Source organism: Zootoca vivipara, chromosome 15 (genome assembly GCF_963506605.1).
Source record: "Zootoca vivipara chromosome 15, rZooViv1.1, whole genome shotgun sequence".
NCBI lineage: Eukaryota > Metazoa > Chordata > Lepidosauria > Squamata > Lacertidae > Zootoca > Zootoca vivipara.
In genome coordinates, this window is record NC_083290.1 from 31,707,941 (window position 1) to 31,731,000 (window position 23,060).

The following is a 23,060-nucleotide window of genomic DNA, read 5'->3' on the forward strand; positions in this document are numbered from 1 at the left end:
GGAGACCTGAATGGGCCAGGGCCATCCAGTGAGAGGAGATTTGAGCCCGGGTATTCCCAGCTGTAATCTGACAGTCTAACCTGATGTTGCCCACCTTTATTCCCTTATGTGCCAAAAGAGAGCTCTGAGGTCTGGGAACATACCATGTCATGTAGTGGGTAGAGTGTTGGAGTAGGACCCTGGGAGATCCAGGTTCAAATTACCTCTCGGGTTTGAAGCCGATTCTCCACAAAAGTATTAATTTAAATGAGAGGATCTTTCCTTTCCCGCACCTGCAATATCCATTTCAAGGGGAGAATCTTTTCTTTCTCTCATCTGCCATGGCTCATCAGATTTGTTTCCTTGCAGTGGAAATACAGAAGGAAGGAGGCATTTATTAAATCTCACAAAAGGTAATTCTCAAAGCCAGAGCTGGAAAGATGGTAGCAATAAGTATTCTGTACTGAATGTATTCTTACACATTTCTCCAATTGGTAACTAATAAGAGAGTGGAAGATGACATTTAAACCCTTTCTGCATGGCTGATCAAACTACTCACAGTGACTTTGAAAGCTGAGCTGGGATTTCGTGCAGGTATCAAAGCTGGAGAGGACTCAATAGTTCAGAACTCTTGCCAGTGTGACTAATAGACAAACAGACTTCTGAAAGGTCTAATATCTTATTCAAAATTTTCCCTTCTCTTATATTTAAAGCTCTTTAATGGACACAGTGGGTTGCTGAGGTTTCTTCTATGCATCACATTACAGAAATAGCTGCTTTCGATGGGGGCTGATTTCATCGAAGCTTTTAAGATAAAAGTTAGGTGAAGTCAATACTTGGATGGGCTTCTAGCATTGTGCGAAATGATGCAGACAGACTGAAATATGATGCCTTGCACCTTTATCTGTGATAAACCAGGATGCTGCCCATATCCATGATGTTTCTGAGTTTTGAAGGAAGATTTTACACTTGCTATTGTAGATAAATGTTTCTGAACAAGTGGCAGGTTGAGGAATATTATGATTGGATCGGCAAAACATCTTTAGCAATCACCATCATTTTATTTGATTTATTCATTGCCTTACATCAGTCTTGAGGGGATTTTCAATAAATAAAATATATGCACTACACTCTTAAAAGTTACATAAAACATCAGATAATCAGCTAGAGCACCATAAGTGATCACACAAAAGTCAAAGTCACTTTCTCCCAAAACCCAAGCAGAATTACCAGTAAAAGTTAATCAAAAGGTTATACAGCAACAGCAATAGAGATGTTAACAGAACATTGAGAGAAGAGAAAGGTCTTTGGAGCTGAAAAGATGATAATGTAGCTGTCAGGTGAACCACTTTTGGGAGAGCATGAAGGGCCACCACCAAAAAGGCCCCCTCTCTGGTCTCCACCTGTCAAACGTCTGCCAGAAGGAGGACCCAAAGGAGAGCCTTGGTAGCTTCATATGGAAAGCGATGCTACATGAGGTACTGGAATCCCAAGCCATGGAATCCCAAGCCATGTTTCTTGGGCCCAGAAATGTGTTGGAGACTGTAACTGGATTGCAAACTGATGCAAAGTACACCAAATTGAAACGAATACTTGCATTACACTTAGTAGTGGAATGTAGGGTGGGGTGCAGCCTTGGACTAGTCTCTGAATACCAGCATTGCTGCAGTTCACATGAATGAGACTGGAGTGGCCGAGGTGATAGTAAATTCAGGGCTGTGCAACCATACCAGTGTGTCCATTCAGCCCCAAACTCACCGCCACCCTGCTACATCAAAAAAGCATATAAAATCAGCATAATTTAAAAACAGGCATATTGATAAACATGTGAGCAGTGGAGAATTGTACTTTGGTGCTGTGTAATGTGTGAAACCCCCTTCATGGATCACTGCCTTGTCGTGGCGAATCCCTTATGAATACACAGTGGAAGTGTGGAACAGGTTTAAGGATTTAGATTTGGTGGACAGAGTGCCTGAAGAACTATGGATGGAGGCTCGTAACATTATACAGGAGGCAGCAACGAAAACCATCCCAAGGAAAAGGAAATGCAAGAAAGCAAAATGGCTGTCCAACGAGGCCTTACAAATAGCGGAGGAGAGGAGGCAAGCAAAATGCAAGGGAGATAGGGAAAGATACAGGAAACTGAATGCAGATTTCCAAAAAACAGCAAGGAGAGACAAGAGGGTCTTCTTAAATGAGCAATGCAAAGAAATAGAGGAAAACAATAGAATGGGGAAAACCAGAGATCTGTTCAAGAAAATTGGAGATATGAAAGGAACATTTCGTACAAAGATTACCATAATCAAGGACAAAAGTGGTAAGGACCTAACAGAAGCAGAAGACATCAAGAAGAGGTGGCAAGAATACACAGAGGAATTATACCAGAAAGATATGGAGGTCTCGTACACCTCAGGTAGTGTGGCTGCTGACCTTGAGCCAGACATCTTGGAGAGTGAAGTCAAATGGGCCTTAGAAAGCATTGCTAATAACAAGGCCAGTGGAAGTGATGATATCCCAGCTGAACTATTTAAAATTTTAAAAGATGATGCTGTTAAGGTGCTACATCCAATATGCCAGCAAGTTTGGAAAACTCAGCAATGGCCAGAGGATTGGAGAAGATCAGTCTACATCCCAATTCCAAAGAAGGGCAGTGCCAAAGAATGCTCCAACTACCACACAATTGCGCTCATTTCACACGCTAGCAAGGTCATGCTTAAAATTCTACAAGGCAGGCTTAGGCAGTATGTGGACTGAGAACTCCCAGAAGTGCAAGCTGGATTTCAAAAGGGCAGAGGAACCAGAGACCAAATAGCAAACATGCGCTGGATTATGGAGAAAGCTAGAGAGTTCCAGAAAAACGTCTACTTCTACTTCATTGACTACGCAAAAGCCTTTGACTGTGTTGACCACAGCAAACTATGGCAAGTTCTTAAAGAAATGGGAGTGCCTGATCACCTCATCTGTCTCCTGAGAAATCTCTATGTGGGACAAGAAGCTACAGTTAGAACTGGATATGGAACAACTGATTGGTTCAAAATTGGGAAAGGAGTACGACAAGGTTGTATATTGTCTCCCTGCTTATTTAACTTATATGCAGAATTCATCATGCGAAAGGCTGGACTAGATGAATCCCAAGCCGGAATTAAGATTGCCGGAAGAAATATCAACAACCTCAGATATGCAGATGACACAACCTTGATGGCAGAAAGCGAGGAGGAATTAAAGAACCTTTTAATGAGGGTGAAAGAGGAGAGCACAAAATATGGTCTGAAGCTCAACATCAAAAAAACCAAGATCATGGCCACTGGTCCCATCACCTCCTGGCAAATAGAAGGGGAAGAAATGGAGGCAGTGAGAGATTTTACTTTCTTGGGCTCCTTGATCACTGCAGATGGTGACAGCAGTCACGAAATTAAAAGATGCCTGCTTCTTGGGAGAAAAGCAATGACAAACCTAGACAGCATCTTAAAAAGCAGAGACATCACCTTGCCTACAAAGGTCCGTATAGTTAAAGCTATGGTTTTCCCAGTAGTGATGTATGGAAGTGAGAGCTGGACCATAAAGAAGGCTGATCGCCAAAGAATTGATGCTTTTGAATTATGGTGCTGGAGGAGACTCTTGAGAGTCCCATGGACTGCAAGAAGATCAAACCTATCCATTCTTAAGGAAATCAGCCCTGAGTGCTCACTGGAAGGACAGATTGTGAAGCTGAGGCTCCAATACTTTGGCCACCTCATGAGAAGAGAAGACTCCCTGGAAAAGACCCTGATGTTGGGAAAGATGGAGGGCACTAGGAGAAGGGGACGACAGAGGACGAGATGGTTGGACAGTGTTCTCGAAGCTACGAACATGAGTTTGACCAAACTGTGGGAGGCAGTGCAAGACAGGAGTGCCTGGCGTGCTATGGTCCATGGGGTCACGAAGAGTCGGTCACGACTAAACGACTAAACAACAACAATGTGTTAAACAAATACGTCCTCACAACACACAATGTTTTATTGGTCAGACAGAGCTGATCTGCCCATGGAGGGGCAGGGGAAAGTCATAGACTGTCATGGCAACAATCAGCACATTAACATTTCTTCTCCATTCAAATTAAACCATGCTGAAATCAGAACTGGGTCCCTGCCCTCTTCCCAAACTCTCTGCAGGACAGAAAGCTGCATTTGGAGGGCAGTGACAATGCTAAGTAATTGTCACTGCCTTAATCATATATTTGGATGTCTTTAGCCTTAATCATATATTTGGCTGCTGGTCATCTTTTGCATTTATCACATTTTAATGACAGAAGAATCACACCTCTCTATGGGTATGTGATCAGAATAATAATAATAAAATCAATCAGGTACTCCTACCAAAAAAGAAAAAGAAAAGAAAGAAAAAGTTTATGGCACCATTTACATACTCTCTGTGTGCCCAATGGATTTCAAAGGTTGTGCTCAGATCTTGGCAGAAAGATAGCAACATTTATTGCTGTGGTTCCATAGGCTTCTCCACAAACTGCCAAAAAATGCAGACAGAGGCAGGCAGCTGGCAAGAAGCAAGTGCATATTACTGCAATTATGGAAACAAACAGCACTCCTCGCCCCCACCCACAGCCAACCGCAATTTGCAAATAACATTCACATTCCTAAACCTTCCAATGGAACTTTTATGTTCAATATACTCCACAACTTCTCCTTAATTAATTTTGTCTCACATGACATGTTCCTTTTCCTGACAAATGGTGGCATATATTATGTCAGCCAATGTGATTCCTCCTCCTCCCATTTGAGTAGGGAGAAAAAAAAGAAGAGAAGCGGCAGCTAAATGATTGAAAAGTGTCATTTCAAATAAGGATGGACAAATCACTCTTATCTGTAGCCTATTGCATTTTCATGTGTGTTTGGTCACATGCCCATTCCATTTTTGTTTCCACCTTAATCTGCAAATGTGTTGCTGCTGTTGCTAAAATGCACACAGATTCAAATTTAAATATATTTTATTGGCTTATTATTTGCACCATTAGCCCCACCCTACATCAAACAGCCCCAAAAAGTTCACAATTGAAATAAGGAAAGCACATACATTAAAATCATAAATCTAAAAACATCCAATATCAGAATAACGAAACAGCAGTACAGAATGGCAATGCAGCAGGAAAGAAGGGAGATATGCCTCTCTAAATCTATTTTATTTTGAAATATGCATTTTAAAATGCACCTTTCCTTAATACTTAAAAAAAAGTTTATTTCTGTAATGCAAGTCAGCCTTCCCTAAACTGGTGCCTTGCAGATGTTTTGAACTACAACTCCCATTATTCTTCACCATTACCCATGCTTATTGTGGCTGATTAGTGCAGTACCTAAAACATATGGACAGGTTGGAGTCTGCTGGTCCAAGCAATTCTTTTAAACCAGGGGTGGGAAATCCATGGTCCTCCAGGTGTTGTTGGATTCCACCTCTCATCAAACCCCAGCCAGCATGACCAATGGTCAGGGATATTAGGAGCTTTAGTCCAACATCATATGGAGAGCTGGAAGCTCCCCACTCCTCCATGAATAAAGATTTTTTTTAATGAATAGACAATGGCAAAATACTCCATTATGCTTTTCAATTCAAATGCATTCAATGCAAATCAAGTTGACTTTTTTTAAAAAAGCAGAGCCAGCCCTACCGTTAGGCGGGGTGAGACAGCATAGGCCACCTGAGCATTTCTCTCTGTTGTGCTACATAGCCCATCCCATTCTCCCGGGTCTGCCCTGCATCTCACCTAGCTTGCTGGCCTCAGGTGTAGTGGATGCTGCTGTCCCACTACTACTGTTCGTGCTACTCCACATGGGATCTGTATTAGGAATGCGTGGTTGGAAGTGCCATTTTATCCTTTGCAGCAAAATGTCTTGGACCGCCCTGCTTTTTAGAGTGTTGAAAGTCTCTCCCTGCTCTGAGCTACTTCGTCCAGGCTGCAACTGACGCACTGTTGATATTATTGCTTTCTGTCAAATATAATTTAATATTCTTCTCCCCCCCCCCACGTCATGATAGTAAACCCTGAAGGCCCCATTGTTCTGGGCACCTCATAAAACTGGGTGTCTTATGAACAGTAACTGGCAGCTCCTGCCCTAAAGACAATGCAGTCAAATGTCAGAAAAGGAAAGCGAGGTACTGAGGAAAGTGTTTTTGCACAAAGTCGAGCAAATCCTGAAGGAAATGTGTGGCAAAATTATTTGCCTTGAGCTGCAGGGGAGATAAATGCCATGCTTTTATTTGTAATGATACTCACCCGTACAGTGTACTAGCCCCTTTATTTTTTGTGTCGGCACCCATGGCACTATTATCAAGATATGAGCACCAGCACTTCATTTTCCCCCCTTCCCAGTGCTTTTTTGGGGGGTATGCATGGTTGTATGGCTGACTTTCAGACTGCAAAACTATGCATTGAACTATACCTTCTATACCATATTATCTCCGTCATTTTTCCTAGATAACCCTTTGCAGATGTTTTGCTCGTGCCTTTTCTCAATTTGTGAGTGGGACCACATCAGGTAGCCATGTTCCCAATATGAGCTGCCCTGCCCCTCCACTGAAATGGGGTAGTCTGTGCATAGTAATGATATTCTGGAATCCTAGGGCGCCATCACTGTTTTATGGTAGAATTCAACCACATGCAAGCAAATTCAGGTTGTGCAAATGCAGTTGATTAGAAATTCTTGCACAACCCACACCTGTGCCACAGAAAACACACCTAGATATTTTGCAATAAGGAAAGGGAGGGGGGAATGCAGTAGAAAGGTGGGATAACATTTACTTACAATATCGTCTAACCTTCCTGGAAACAAATCAGAAGGAATGCTCAATAAACAGGTCACCTGGAAGCAACCCAAGTTGGATTAAAGAATGTGTCCATCATATTTGAGGCTCCAACCCCCATGGGTCCCAGCCATCATGGCTAATGGTCAAGGATGATGGGAGTTGTCACCCCAAGCAACTGGAGGACACCGAGTTGGAGAAAGCTGTACTTTATAACAAGAAAATCCCAATTTAACCTATTTCAGTCATACTCAAACATTGTCTGCCATGCAATGTAAATTAACTTGGTAATTAAAAGCTCCCATGAGCTCAGAATACTTGCCCACAGAGCCTCTGCATAATTCATTGGTCTGGCCTCATCTCTTTCCAGTCAGTCTCTATTGGGAACAAGTTATTCTGACATCTCTATGCATTGGGACTGTTTAGATCGCTCCCAGTACAACAGCACAGAGGAATGACTTACCCTGAGAAGAGACTGCTTGTTGCATCTCTCCACAAGTTATTGTTCTGAGCATGTCTCCTTCCAATTCACTCATGCAAACGCACAGCAAGTGGATAGGGATGAAGCTATTTCCCTGGTCCATTTATTTGCTGTTCTATGCATTTGCTCTGCATTCAATTCTCCTCTTTCCAGTTTAACTAGAAAATTCCTTTAAAAAAATCCCTTTAGTTAATTTTCATTCAGTGCCTCTACTGGTGCACAAAACAGCCTAAAAGGACAATTCAATGCTGCTATGATTTGTACATACATGTGCATCAATATGTGCAGAATTTTACTTACATGGAGGAATGGAAAAATCTGTTGATTTCTGGCCCATGTCTCTTTTGTAGGTTGATCCACAATTACTTTTTAGTCCATTTTCATAGCCTTCCCCAGCCTCACACCCTCCAGAGCAGGCACCCCCAAACTTCAGCCCTCCAGATTTTGGACTACAATTCCCATCTTCCCCGACCATTGTTAGCTAGGGATCATGGGAGTTGTAGGCCAAAACATCTGGAGGGCCGCAATTTGGGGGTGCCTGCTCCAGAGGATGTGGACTTTATCTCCAGTCAGTCCCAGCCAGCACAGCTGTTGTAGCTTAGAACATCTGGAGGGCACCAGGTTGATGAGGGCTGTATTTCTACTTTCCTCTGTGAATGTTTGACTATTTTCTCTCAAAATACATATTTCACTGTGCATTTTCTCCAGGCTACTATGCAGTGACACAATACAACACACGTCTGTTCAGAAGTAAGTTCCATAGTCTGCTTAACAGGGCTTAACACTCAAGAAGGTGTGCATAGACTTGCAGCATAAATGCAAGTCATTTAAACTGCCTAGAACTAAGCTGTAACTTTTGGAGAAGTGAGAAATCTAGTGGACAGAGATGTTTGCATCCACACATCGGTAAAGGACAGGCAGGAGAATGTGTTAGTGTTGGTAAAACACTGTACAGTGAGAACCTTCAAGCACTCTGGCAGACAATCACATCATGGTTGCTGTTTCCTGCAGTACTTTATCACTGCACATGTAGACTTCAGCAATACTGTACCGGTAAGACTAATCTAGTAAGACTTCAGAAATAAAACAGGAGCCTGCCATCAGTTCTTTCCAGGAACAATTGAAAACATTTTTTGTTCATTTGCTTCAACAAGCTTTTCCAGCTGGGTGAAAAGGTCCCCTGCCCTAGGTGTTCATTTTGTTATATCCAGTGCTTCTCCTGCTGAGGGTAGACCCATTGAAATTAACAGACATGGCTAAGTTAGTTGGCTATGACACGTTTGTTTTTAAACCTATTTTCAGCAGATTTTCTACAGTTTTCAAACCACTACTATTTCTACTCAGAGGTAAGCCCCACTGAGTTCCCAGACAACTATTTATAGGACTGCAGCCTAAACCTTTTTTGGGTTCGTGTGAAGTGTGCATTTGATTTTAATTCACAAATAGTGTGTATTTTGGTGCTCAGAAGTTTTAGAAACAGGCCTCCAGAGTGTGAAAAATCTGCTTGTTCTTCAAATAATGGCAGTAATAACCTGCGATTCTCATCAAAGAAGACCAAAGTAGTTGCTGCGCTAAAAATATTTCATGCTACCAATTGTTTCTAGTACTTAGAGCAGCAGAAACCCTGAGAATGTACTCATAATAGTTTGCATAAACATTATTTTCCTTTTAATGCCTTTGGGGAGGGAAAAAGAAAATTTAAAAGAATCCAATTCATATAAATGGACATTTAAACAGTTTTTAGCAGCCCAATAGGTAGAAAGTAATACATTGTAGCATCAAAGGACCCTCAACTTTCTTGTGACACCAAAGCTTTATCTTCAGTAGCAAATTTAGTCTGAGCTGTCAAACATCTTCAGCAACAAGAGCAGCTGCAGTTATAGATACAGCTATCAACTGAAATAGGGATGACCGTTTTGATCTCCATGAAAGTAACCCATATGCCCAAACACATTTTGGCCATGTTGCAAAGGAAGTAAAAACTATACAGAAGGAGGGCAAGGTTTTTGCCCTCTCTCTGAATTAGCTTCCTAACATCACTGGGCCAAGACAATCTGAGCATATTAGACCAATCCTGGCCCAACTGCACTGGCTGCCAATTAGTTTTCACACCCAATTCAAGGTTCTGGTTCTGACCTATAAAGTCTTATGCAGCTCAGGACCGCAATTCCTCAGGAACTGCCTCTCCCCCTGAGAACTTACCCTGCAATCATCATTTGAGGCCCTTCTCCGTATGCCTCCTCCACACTGGTTTGGAAGGTGGCAACACAAGAATGTAGTGGCTGCTCATTTATGGAACATTTTCCCAAGATGTTCATCTGGCACGTTCATTTTACACCTTTAGGTGCCAAGTGAAAACGTTCCTCTTCAATGAGGTCTTTGGCTGACTAATCCCATCCTATATCCTTTTAAACTGTGTTTCTGGGAGTGGGGTGGAGGGTTATTGGTCTGGGAGTGGGGTGGAGGGTTATTGGTTTGTTCTGTATTTTGTGTTTTTATCTTGTATTTCTAATGCTGTGAACCTCACTGACATTTATGGGTGGAGGGCGGTATATAAATTTAATAAATAATAATAATCATGTAGTTCAGTCTCGCTGGGTTTGAGGTATTATGACGATGCCATCACATTTATTATGTGATTCATTATTGACTTGAATCATGCAGGGGGGAAAGGACAGCTGTGAGGGAAATGGTGCCAAAGCAACCAAAAAAGGGCAAACAACTGCTGTAAATGGGTGAGTGGAATATTAAAAATGAATAGAAAGCCCTCACCACCACATTTTGGGGGGTGGTATTTTTGTCAACCCTTCACAGATACAAATTGGGTTTCATGCTGGAAGCATTCCAAGCTGCCTAGCTAATACCTGATTTTCATGCTGGTCTGCACATTTATTAATTTATTACGAAAAAGCAAAGCAAATAATGTACATTCGGAGAATCTATATTTGTCTGTACTTCCATATTTCAAAAAAACAGAAATTGAGGCTTATTTGCGTTCTCTGTAAGGGTTGTGAGGGGGGCTCGTTCCAAACCACTTTGGAGTGACTGTGAAATGGCACTAACATCAAATTTTGCAGGTGAATTTATTGGAACACTTTCAAAAGTTGACAAGAAATTCTTCTGAGTATGAAACTCAAGCTGAGGTGCCTTTCATGGTTATGAGAGGTCAGAAACAGCTTTTGGGGTTGTGACAGCTATTGCAGAGAAACGCTTTACAAATAGTGGCATGGAAATTCTCACATACAGTATGGGACTCAAAGGGGATTTCGGAGACTCACCCGCCTTCCTGTAAACCTTGAGATCCTGACTTTTCTCCATGATGTCTGTCTGTTATACAGTGTTAGTGTGTGTGTGTGTGTGTGTGTGTGTGTGTGTGTGCATACATGTGCACATTTGCAGATGGTGGTGTCCCTTTTGGTATACAGTAGACTACCCAAGGGAAGGGGTGGTAAGCAGATCTTGTAACCAGTGCTGGCCACAGGAGACAGCGAACTAGCTCACTTGGGCAAACCCTTCCCATTGTGACCCCAACCATTAAGAATCCAGATTGGTCCTGTCTAAATAGCGCCCAGATGAGGGATGGAGAACCTGCATGTTGCTGGACTACAGCTTCTATCAATCCTAGGGACTAATCTACACTGGTGAGCTATAATGTTATAAACTATATATATATATATATATATATATATATATATATATATATATATTCCCACTGCGTGCACAGATGTCACAGTCTTGCTCCGTAACCGCTGAACCGAAATGCAACAAATTAGGACAAAGCGTACCTTGCCCATCAGGGAGGGATCTGGAATAAAAAAATTTTTCAGAAAAGCACAACTTTCATACCTAAAATAAGGATTAAACACAAAAAGTGGCTTGCAAATTAGACATCACCAGAAGAAACTCTGAAGACTCCAGCAGCATCCAATAGAAAGGCAGATCGTGCACTGTCACCAGCAGAAGCTCTGAAGGGTGGCACCAAATAATGACATCATCAACCAAGCAACTAAAACCACCAAGGCAGCCCAAGCCAAGGCCGACAGACTAGGCCTCGGCTCTACTTTAAAGCCTACAAACTAGGCCTCGGCTCTAATTTACAGACTAGGTTTTGGCTCTACTTTGCAGCCTACAGACTAGGCCACAGATCCACTTTACAGACTAGGCCTCAGCTCTACAGCCTACAAACTAGGCCTCTACTCTACTTTAAATACTATCCCGAGTAGAGCCCTGGGTGGTGGGGGGGGAGGGGCCCGAATAGGTCATGGGCTGACGTAGGGTGGGGGGAGCCACAAGGTCATAGCTGCCAAGTTATCCCTTTTTAAAGGGATTTTCCCTTATGCTGAATAGGCTTCCTCGCGAGAAAAGGGAAAACTTGGCAGCTATGCACAAGGTGGGGGAGGGGGGACAGGATACCTTATGGGTCGCTACAGGATGGGAGTAATCACAGGGATGAGACACAACAACGGGGGAGGGAGGAAAAAACACATAGTCCAAGGGGGAACAGACACATCTTCCCCCTTTCCTGGGAAACAAGGACCCTGAGTCAGCCACAGCAAACAATCATAAGAAAACAAAAATAATTAAAACAACAAAGCCAAGGACAAAGTTCATACATCCAGAAAAGCATATTACTTCAAAACACTAACCAAAAACAAGTTATGCAACCATTACCATTCAAAACACAAATGACATCAATACTCCCCCCCCCCAAAATAAAACCACAGCAACGCGTGACCGGGTCAGCTAGTGCATTATAAAAATGTGACACCAGGGTGTGCTGTACAGCAGTAAATGGGAAATTGCATAGATGATAGATAGATAGATAGATAGATAGATAGATAGATAGATAGATAGATAGAATTAGCCTTTTTTAAGATCAATGGCCATAGCCATTGACCAAGATGGTTGGGACTGACAGGGGTCTGAGTCCAATAACATCTGGGGGGGCACAGTTTCCTCTTCTCTGCACAAGAGTGTGACAGGGTGATATTTATGAAACTTTCAGTTGTTCTGTACAGGAAGCTGCATACATAAAATCAAAGCATCTGTTACAAACAAAGATTAAGCCATCATCCACCTGAGATTATTTGTGAGGGCCGATCCTACGTTTATATAGCATTTAACTTTTCTTCTGTGTTTGTACCCACGTTGTGTGACTTGGTACTGGCAGAAGCACAGATGGAGCTTCTGGCAGAGATTCATTTTGTGTACCATTTCTTAGCTTCATCAAGTGTGGGTTGGTGGGAAGATGTATAAAGGAACGTGGAGGTGGAGGAGACAAATTTGACATTCCCATTCCAGTTTTCCACGTCATATCAACCACTCTCTAAAACAAATAACAGAGGAACAAAAACTTTAAAAGTTCTTCCCTTTCAGAGGCAATTACCAAATGAAGTCCCCACTTAATGGGCTTTTTCGGAGGGCATGGACACGACTTTGTGTGGCTGCTTTCTCATTATAGCCTACGCTGCTCCCAGCTGACAATCTGATAATTCTTGCCGATAAAACAATCTCTTCCCCCGCCGTTCCTCCCACACCCACACCCCAGTTGTTGATGTGCTATGACATTGTCCCTTTGCAGCTAAGCTGCCTTGGGAATTGCTTAGATTATAGAGCAGGCTGTGAAATGTTTAGTTAGTGGGAAAACAGAGGGAGAAAACAACAAAATGATTGGTGCCACCCCACTTCCTAACCATCATGTCTTTATGTATTTACGGTTCCCACTGCCTTATCCTTTTTTAAACACTGCAACACGAAAGACCTCAGGGCAGAATGTGTGTGTTGGCGGGAGGATGCTGCTGATTAGAGTTGTCTTAAAATTAAATTAGCAAAGCTTTAAATCAGAATAATAAAAAAGTGTTACTAGTAGCCTTCAAGGCCAGCTTGATTTTTAATGAGACTCCTTGGAGATTGAACTGGAATATCATCAGGTCACAAAAATGTGAGAGCTGTTTGCAACTAATCTTCCTCCCAGGACCACGGGGGAGTTAGGAGTGGTCAAAGAGGTATGTTTTGATGGCCCCAGAGTTTACAGTATTCACAAACAAAATGAAACAAAAAGAATTTGCTCCTCCTAATGTTGCTGGTAGGAGTTCTCTTTTCATTGTCCTTCAGACGCCATGGTTTCCCTCCACTCCAACCGTAGTCTCACAACCTGACAAACCCCCTTGAGAAACTTTATCTGTGATGGCCTTCCTAATGCAGCCTCATTAAAATGTTGGGCTGTAGGGAATCAGTATTAGCACAGGATAGTTGCCAGCTGAAATAAATACATTGGCTGTGAACCAGAGCTGCATGAGCACAGCCAGATCCCACTGCCAGCAATGAAGGAAAAAGAGCTATGAATGGGTATGTGAAACTGCCCTGTGCTGAGTGAGGCTACTGGACCATCAGTGGTGGGGAACCTTTAGGTCTCCAGATATTGCTGCGCTGCAACTCCCATCACCCCTGACTGTTGGCCATGCTGGCTGGGGCTGACGGGAGCTGGAGTCAATTCATAGATAAACGTGGTCCCCATTGCTGCTCTATAGAAATGGCAAACTTGTTTTCCAAGATTGGATCCTTATGTGGTCAAAATAGCACCAAGAGGTTGGTATAGGAAGCCCTGAGGTTCTCTGCTTCTGATCTGTCTCAAGTACTTAATACTTGTAGCAGCAATCAGAGGCCTTTCTAAGCTTTGCTACTTGACATATTTTAACTTGAGATGCTGGTGATTGAACCTGGGACCTACTGCATCTAAAATGTCCCCAAACTACTGGTATTGTTATGTGTTTATGTGTTTATGGGGAGTAGGCTGTATGTTGAGACCCTTCTAACCCCTGGATCCAGTAAGTGTTAAAGTATAAGACAGACTAGCTTCCTGATGAGGTGATCTCCTGGGTGATGGGCCATTAAGGGAACAAAGGAAGTGATGTGAACTCAAAGAAACAGAGAGACAGAGCAATGTTTGATTTCTGTTTGACACCAAGTGTGCAGTTATAGGAAAAACAAGACCCTCTTGGGGTGTTAATGGTGTGAACCCCTCCATCGTAGGCTCAGGTTGTATACATGTGTAAATAAGCCATATACCATATAAAGACACCGCAGTCTCCAATGTGCCTCATTCCAAAAGGAAACATAAAGCTTCTAGAACCCCTGGAATCTAGGATTGCACATTGTCCTGTGCTTTTGAGCATGTCTGCACTGGAGCATCTCACCATCAGTTTTCCATTTTAACATCAACTGATAGTATGGAAGAAAGCCGAGGGCGGGGGGGGGGGGGGAGAGAAGAAAATACACATGATGTTGAACTGGGCTTTCCAGAGTGTATGAGTTACATGGACTGCAGCTTCTTTATTCATTTTACAAGTCTGTCCCTGCCCAGAGTCTGCAGCAAGAGGTCTAGGAATAGGGGAGAAATTTGGTTCAAAATGAGAAACTGAAAAGGACTGGTTCTTCCATTCTTAGTCTTGACCTGGCCCGCAGGCCCTTCTGATAGCAGTGAGTGATGTGCAAATTCCCCTTCCCTGACATGACTTGATTTTGATTTGCCTTTTGTGAACTGTGAAATGTGTTGCGTATTGATAAAACACTTTAAAAAATTGACAACATGTTTCTCCCTTGTCTTTTGGTTGCTCATACTGCCTTCACTCCTTTCTTCTCAAAGGGAATAAAAATCATCCACTCAGGAGCATGTCAGGTCCCACCTGTGGGTAGTGATTAACAGTTTGAGACACACGGCTTTAAGGATTGCAATTTGCAGACGGTTTCATAAGACTTTTAGTGAAGTTGATTATTTTTAGAGATGGGGAAATCTGTCCATTTTGGTTGCTCATTTTTGTAGTCTTAAGTCCAGTTCTCCACATTTCTGTTAAAAATAGTTCTCATGGGAATGCACCAGTATTTTAATGCAAATTTCTTCTAATATACAGAAATTTGCAAGCAATTTTCCAAATATGTTTTATATGTTATTTTCATCAATATATGCAAAGGTATGCAAACCTTTTTCCTAATATGTGGCTTTCCATAGGCATTGTTTGGATTGGACAACTTCATCATAAAATTCAGAGAAGTGAAGTTTGGAAGGATAGTGTTTTCAGTTTGCATATTGGTTTGGAAAATTCAAATTAGAGGGGTTCTCAACGAAATTTGAACTGAACGGCGTTTCTCTTCTGTCTCTATAACCTTTACCTAGCTAAGCTGGATTTGTTTGGCTTTGGGTGTGTATTTACATTCTTATCAGAGGCTTGTTATATTCAAGCGCATACTCAGAAATGCTAGAAACATGCAGTTTCAATGTGGATTTGTATGCATGCTTGGTAGCGCTACATGTTCAAGTACATGAGTTGAGACGTAGCAAATGCACGTTCAACGCTAACCATGATATGTGGCAAGAATGTCAATTCTACATTCATTTGACTAAATAGCCCTTAAAGTGATTTGATGAACATTTCCCATCTTAGTCACTTCCTAATATTTCTGCTCTGTTGCACCATTGATTTTTCTCAACTTATTGCCACAATTGATTATGTATGAGCATGAATATGCCTCTTACTTAATAGGATAGCACTGCAATGCTAAACACATTTGCTAGTGAATAATCCTATAATTATTTGGAGAGAAAGGAAAGCAGAATCATTTGGTGTTTTTCTTTAAAAAATAATAATAAATGCTTGCATATAAAGGCCAGAATCCAAAGAGCCTTATGAATAGACCTACAGGATATGATTTGGGTTGGGATAAGAGGACTTTCTTCATTCTCCTTCAAAAATGCAGCACCTCACAGTGCATTGGTTATCCCTCCAGAGTATTCCCTGACCTTCAAGACATCCCAAAGATTAAGGATGCTTCAGGAGTCTGGAACTGGATGTTTGTGCATTCTGACATGAGCCGACTTAATCCCTGTCTCCTGGACAGAGATGTGGACTTTTGGGCTTCCGCTGCCTTTGGGCTTCCCATAGGCATCTGGGTAGTCTTTGTGTGAACAGACTAGGTCTTTGATCTATGGGAACAGATAAGCTTTTGGTCTCGTCCAGCAGGGCCCTTCTTATGTGGATCAGAATTTAGTTATCCACCGGCTTTTGCACTTTCCAAAATAACTGACAATGCTTTCAGCTCAATATACGTATATCTTGTGTACAGTGGTACCTCGGTTTATGAACACAATTGGTTCCGGAAGTCTGTTCAAAAACTGAAGCGTTCATAAACTGAAGCGAACTTTCCCATTGAAAGTAATGGAAAGTGGATTAATCCGTTCCAGACGGGTCTGCGGAGTACTTAAACTGAAGCGTTCATAAACTGAAACATGGGTGTAATTGGTTCCGGAAGTCTGTTCATAAACTGAAGCGTTCATAAACTGAAGCGAACTTTCCCATTAAAAGTAATGGAAAGTGAATTAATCCGTTCCAGATGGGTCCGCGGCGTTCATAAACCGAAAATTCATAAACCGAGGTGTTCATAAACCGAGGTTCCACTGTATATATATCTTGTGTTTAAAATGCATGTTTTGAGAGAACATGGGTTATAGAAACAGGCATTAATATAGATATTTAAATGTGCGCTTTTGTGTGAATTTAGTGCAATTTGATGCCGAAGCAGGATAGAGCAGACTTCTGGGTGAACACGCATGAAAGTTGCAGGAATTGAATATAGATTAAAAAAACTGGGATGTGTGTCTTCCAGGATGTGCTCCCAGGGAAGTCACATGACCCACCTCGCAATCTTCCCTCCCAAAGCACTTTTTCAGGGCTAGATTGCGGCATGAGGCCGCAGCACCCAAAATGGCTGCCATGATCTTTCGCAAAAAACAGAATGTTCCTTTTTTTTCTGGGACACTTGGTGGCTATGTTCTTGCATTCCTGGGGGGAAGACTGAGGGGGATGTGTGTAGAAAGTAGCCTACTGTACAAAGGTAAAATTTACATTTGTTGCTCTGCCCAGGTTTGCCTCTAGCCCCGCCCGTCAGTGGAATGTAGTACTGTACCTGGGCTGTATCCAACATCTCAGAGTAGACTCAGTGAAACTAATGGAGCCATGTTGGTCGTGCTCGTTAATTTCAACAGGTCTACCCTGAGTATGACCAACATTGGATGCAACATCTTAGAAGATAGCCCAGAAGGAAATGTGATCCTTGAGCTGAAAAGGGTTCTCTCCACATGCATTAGGCAGGTAATATAATAATGGCAGCTGATGAAAATGTTATCTGTAACTTGAAAGGTATTTACATTATTCCACCTACATTCTAATAATAAAAATAACATTCTGTCATTTTATGTTAGCACACTGAACAATCTGGGGAAAGTGTTTAATCAGCAGTGGTTCCTATGCTCTTGTGGTTGTTGAAGAAGCCAGGGTTTTTTAGAGGTCTCGGTTCCCAGCCATGTCTAAACAAGTTTCCTTTAAGGACAAGGACAGAGGAGTGAGAGATGGAGTGGCCACGTTGGGAATAATGTTCACACATGGGTGAAAGGTTCTTCATCTCCATAATCATTTTTCTATTTGAGTTCATTCACACTTTCAAGGACTGTTTGGTTTCACTCACGTAGTTAGCAGTGGGACAGTGGGGAAGAAAGAAGCCTGATACTCTATATTAAGTGTGCCTCGTGCCTTGATTTGTATGGGATGCATGCAACCTGAAGGTGGAAATAAAAGAGTCAGGCACAGCATGGGGGTTGAACTATAGCATGATTATTTAAACACAAGCCACCTGCAGAGGAAAAACTATTAGTGGTGGAACATAGCGGTAATATACCAGGCCAAGCCTTCTACCAGTAGGGTGACAAACCCTGTCTATGGGAAATGGGGTACATATACATTGCCACATGCTTTCCCTAACCACCCAAAAGGGTGAGTAGGGAGGACTTCCTGTATCACCATCCCCGTAACTCCAGGCAAATGGTGCAGGTTAGCCTTTCGGGTCCCATAGCCCTGAGCAGCAAGCCTCGGGTCTGGTCCATCACTATGGAAGGTGTTTAAGGGGCACACCTGGCTGAACTTAACTGTTCCCCTTTGAACATTGCTGCCCCAGAGGAGGAAAAAGGCTGCCAAATGGGAAGTCCAAGTGTTTTAAATTATTTGTGGTGCCAATATGCTTTGATTGTTGTGAGAAGACCAATCCTTCCATTTCAGATGTTCATGTTTATGTTATCATAATGGCACCACACACATGGGGTAGTTATCAGTTGGCTTTTGGGACTGCAGTTATTGCAGAAGTAAAACCAAATCTTAAGAGAAAGGATAACACACATACCCAAGAAGGCGAGTGAGGACTGAGCATGCAGAGTGGGTACCACCTTAACTCCCTACCCAGAGAGTAAATGTGGAAATCAGATGAGATGCAGCTTTTCTATAATAAGACTATAATCAGACCTGTTGTGATACCACATTTTTTTCTCTTTTTAAGGAATCTATAAAGAGGGAAGTTGAGTGCAGTCCATTGTAGGAAAGGCTACTTGGGACAGAAAGAGAAGAAGGGGTTCTTAGACATTAAGACACATGGCCCAGTAACCTCACTGGAAGCTAAGCAGATCCATGTATGGTAAATGTTTGAATGAGAGACCTCTTGTGCACCCTGTATGGATTACATGGAACATCCTTAAAGAAATCCGGGATATAAAGCTAATAAAGAAGTGTGTGCATAGGTGGGGATGTTCAGGTGGTGATGGTAAGGGTAAGGAAGGGCATTCAACATCCAAGTTCTTCCTATTTTCATCTGTAAATTTTTGGAACTTGGGGGGAACATAGGATGCAGTCTTATAGTTGGTTGGCCATTCAGTTGGTCCACCTAGCTCAATGCTGTCTACACAGATGGGCAGCAGCTCTCCAGGATTTGAGACAAGAGAGTGTCCTAGCCCAACCTGGAGGTACTGGAGATTGAACCTAGGACCTTATCCACGCAGAGCAGATACTCTACCACTGACCTGCAGCCCCTTGTCTTCAAGTTTACAAATGTTTCTCATGGTGTTGGTCATGCTTCTAAAAAGTCTGCTGGAGTATGATCCCATTGCTGGGGAACATCTTAGTTCTGGCTTTGTGGATTCTTCAGCTTTTGTCGTGGCAGATGGCTTGACAGTGGTTTGCTCAAGGCTGCTGCTTCGTGCTTGCCATCTTGTCTGCAGTGTAGCGCTGTCCAATGCTGATCAGTTGCATTTTGAAACTGGAGGGAAGGGGGAAGATTATTGCTTAAACTGTGGTGGTAAATTAGTTCTCTTAGTGGCTTTATTCCACAATAGGCCTCTACTGTGCCTTCTGCATTGGAGAAGGAGAAGAAAATGAGGGCCATTGCCCACAGTGGAGAGACAATCAGGAGCCTCTAATATTAGACGGTAGGGGTGGCTCTTTTCGTGATAATTGAGCAGTTTTTGTATTCATCTGTGGGTACAAAGGGATGCTGTCAAGTTGCTTAATGAGCCACTTACCACATCCCTCATGCATATTATCCCAGCAGCAGCAGTGCCTATAAGCCTGCACATGGAAAAATATGTGCCGTTTTACTTGCCCCCCTGGTGATGCCATCGAATGGGGTGAGGCCTCATTAGTCTGCTGAAATCACAGCAGATGCCAACTGAGTGTGCTCAAAAGATACATTCTGTTTGCTTTTAAGTTTGGGATTTATAATTGTTGGCTCTCCCCCTCTACTCCATCTGCATGGCTCTTCCTCAAGGAGGACTAGACCCATGCTGAGCTTTTGTTCACTCAATGGCGAGAGTTATATATGAACAGGACTTATATCCTGTGAATATTTTTTCACTTTTAAGCTGAAAATTGTAACTTTTCTCTTTCTCCAATGTTTCCCCTTAATTCAAAACTAGCTAAGGGGATTTTAAAAGAAGGTTTTAAACACCTTAATAGAACCCTAGTCTGCTTTCACGTAAAAGCTAAGGCTGCTTTTAGATGCTGCAGTTAGTGCTTGGTAAAGCCGGGAAAATAATCAAATCAGAAATAATAAAATTTCTTCCTCTCTCTCATTCCTCCCCTCCCTTTGTAGTTTAGACATTTCTCTAGCCTTGGAGAATGGCTACTGGGCCATTTTTCATGTTGGGTTAGAAATGTGAATCTGTCTCAGAAGTGCTTCTTATCAGATGGACAGAAAGGTGAAGCCTGTGAGTTGTGTTACCTCTTGAGCTAGCATGTATGGTTCCAGCACGTTGCCCTGTAATTATATGGATTTTTCCAATTGGAAAATGTCCTCCAACTACTAGACCATAAACAGGTGCATACAAGTCTACATATAACTGTATTAAAATATGCATGCATTAATTTTAAAGATGCAGCTGAAATATTGTTCTGCATGGGAGTATCTTTTGTATGTGTCATACATGTAATAGATGTAAATTTCGAGGTATAAATTTTTGCCTTTAGTTTGTTTGGCTTTAAAAATAAAAGCGGACAACAGTGCATGGGTGGATCTACACACAGGGGAAAAAATGCTAAAAATAAGTCAGAAATTAAATAGTTATAAAAGGGGGGGGGACTATGAAAAATCAGTTTTATTCCTCTCCATCGCCATCTGGTGTTGTATGTTCAGACGTTGTTTTTTGACTAATGTAGCTGAGTCCCTAGAGTGACTTTGTGCAAACTGAACACTACAGACAAAATTTCCACCAGCCTTCTAGTGTTATATCGGCAGTGCCCCTAATTTAAAGGCTACTCCCCCCACACACTGCATCCCCATTTCCCCCTCCAAAAAGAAAAAGAAAAATCCCTGATGGGCCTAGAGATAAAAGTAGCCATTAAAGGTAAAGATACCCCTGTCCATTAGGTCCATTTGCGAACGACTCTGGGGTTGTGGCACTCATCTCGCTCTATAGGCCGAAGGAGCCGGCGTTTGTCTGCAGACAGCTTGGGTCATGTGGCCAGCATGACTAAGCCGCTTCTGGCGGACCAGAGCAGCGCACGGAAACACCGTTTACCTTTCCGCCGGAGCGCTACCTATTTATCTACTTGCACTTTGATGTGCTTTCGAACTGCTAGGTTGGCAGGAGCTGGGACCAAACAACGGGAGCTCACCCCATCGCGGGGATTTGAACCGCCGACCTTCTGATCGGCAAGCCCAAAGGCTCAGTGATTTAGACCACAGCGCCACCTGCGTCCCTTCAAAAGTAGCCATTAGAATTAACAATTTTTAGAGTTAATACAATGATCAGATTGTCACTAAATCATGTGCCTCCTCCATGACAGGTCCAGAGGGTGACAACATGGGAGAAGGCTTTTTCTGTGGTGGTTCCCCACTTATGCAATGCTCTCCCCAGGGGAGGGCTTGCCTGACACCTTCATTAAATATCTTTAGGCACCAGGCAAAAACATTCCTCTCACCCCAGGCCTTTGGCTAATTAAACAATCTATGGCCTTTTAAACTGGGGAGGGGCTGTAATTGTTTTTGATTGTTACTATGAAGGGCGGTATAGGATTTAATAAAATAATAACAATTCAAAAGTATCACGGAGCTTGTTAATTATGTTATGTATCTTTTGTTATTATACCACAAACCACCCTGTGATCCTCGAATGAAGGGCAGTATATAAATTTAATAAATATTAATAAATAATAAAGGTAAAGGGACCCCTTACCATTAGGTCCAGTCGTGACCGACGCTGGGGTTGTGCGCTCATCTCGCATTATTGGCCAAGGGAGCCAGCGTATAGCTTCCAGGTCATGTGGCCAGCATGACAAAGCCGCTTCTGGCAAACCAGAGCAGCACATGGAAATGCCGTTTACCTTCCCGCTGTAGTGGTTCCTATTTATCTACTTGCATTTTGACGTGCTTTCGAACTGCTAGGTTGGCAGGAGCTAGGACCAAGCAACGGGAGCTCACCCCGTCACAGGGATTCGAACCGCCGACCTTCTGATCAGCAAGCCCTAGGCTCTGTGGTTTAACCACAGCGCCACCTGGGTCACCTATTAATAAATAACAATAGTAAAAAAAATGGAGCAAACCATTTAGTAGATGGGACTCTTTCTTTACATGTTTCACCTGAGAGCCCTGTCTTTTGCACCTATGCGTTTGCAACTTATACATATGTAGCCTTCATTCAGGCGTTCAGATGAATTGCAGGAGATAATATGTGGAGACAGTCCAGATTCCCCACTTTGCGCGTTCCATACATTTGTGAAGAGGTCCAGATTTGTGTTTTGAACTGGTGGTCTGGGGATGCCAGGCACATCACTGCCCTTCTCTGGACAAGGATGGGAACTGCAGACATTCGTTCCAATTCTGTTGACATGGTTGTTGGAATTCCTGGCAAGAATGGAAGTGACAGTGGGGGCAGTGCTGATTGTCCCTGCCCACTTTCCCTCTCATGCAATTGTTAATCATGCAAAGGCGGATGCCCATATAGGCCTTGAACCTAAGAGGTCCTATGAGGTGATATCACAGGGGTAGCATAGGCATATAATGTACACTCAGCTGTACAGACATGCCCCATACCCTCCAACACTTCGAAGCCAATATTCAAGATACCATCTTCCCATTTTTTTGGGGGGGGGGGGTTTGAGAGTATAGTGGTCATTTTGGTGTCTGTGATATTGCGTAATTTCTCACCAATGTTCCCTCCCCCATCCAAGTGCTTTTTCATGGCAAATTGTGCTGTGAAATTGTGTGAGATCACAGCAATCAAAATGGCCGCCATTCTCTCTCAATAAAAAATGGCATGTCCCAGTTTTTCCGGAACACTTGCAGGGCATTATACCCCCAACAGTAAATGAACAACAGGATTTTTGGAGCCAGTGGGCACGGTGCCTCTTCCTCTCCCATCTAGGGGTGGTGGACCCTTGACAGGCTTCAGAAGTTTAAAAATGACTACAGTTGGATGCAGCAAGTGAACTTTATTTTATCC

General features: G+C 42.7%; 1 protein-coding gene across 1 annotated transcript in view; it reads left to right on the top strand.

Moving 5' to 3' along the window:
• The window catches only part of KIRREL3 (kirre like nephrin family adhesion molecule 3), a 314,241-nt gene that overhangs the window by 39,471 nt on the left and 251,710 nt on the right, over positions 1 to 23,060 (top strand). The gene's annotated exons all lie outside the window — the stretch shown is intronic.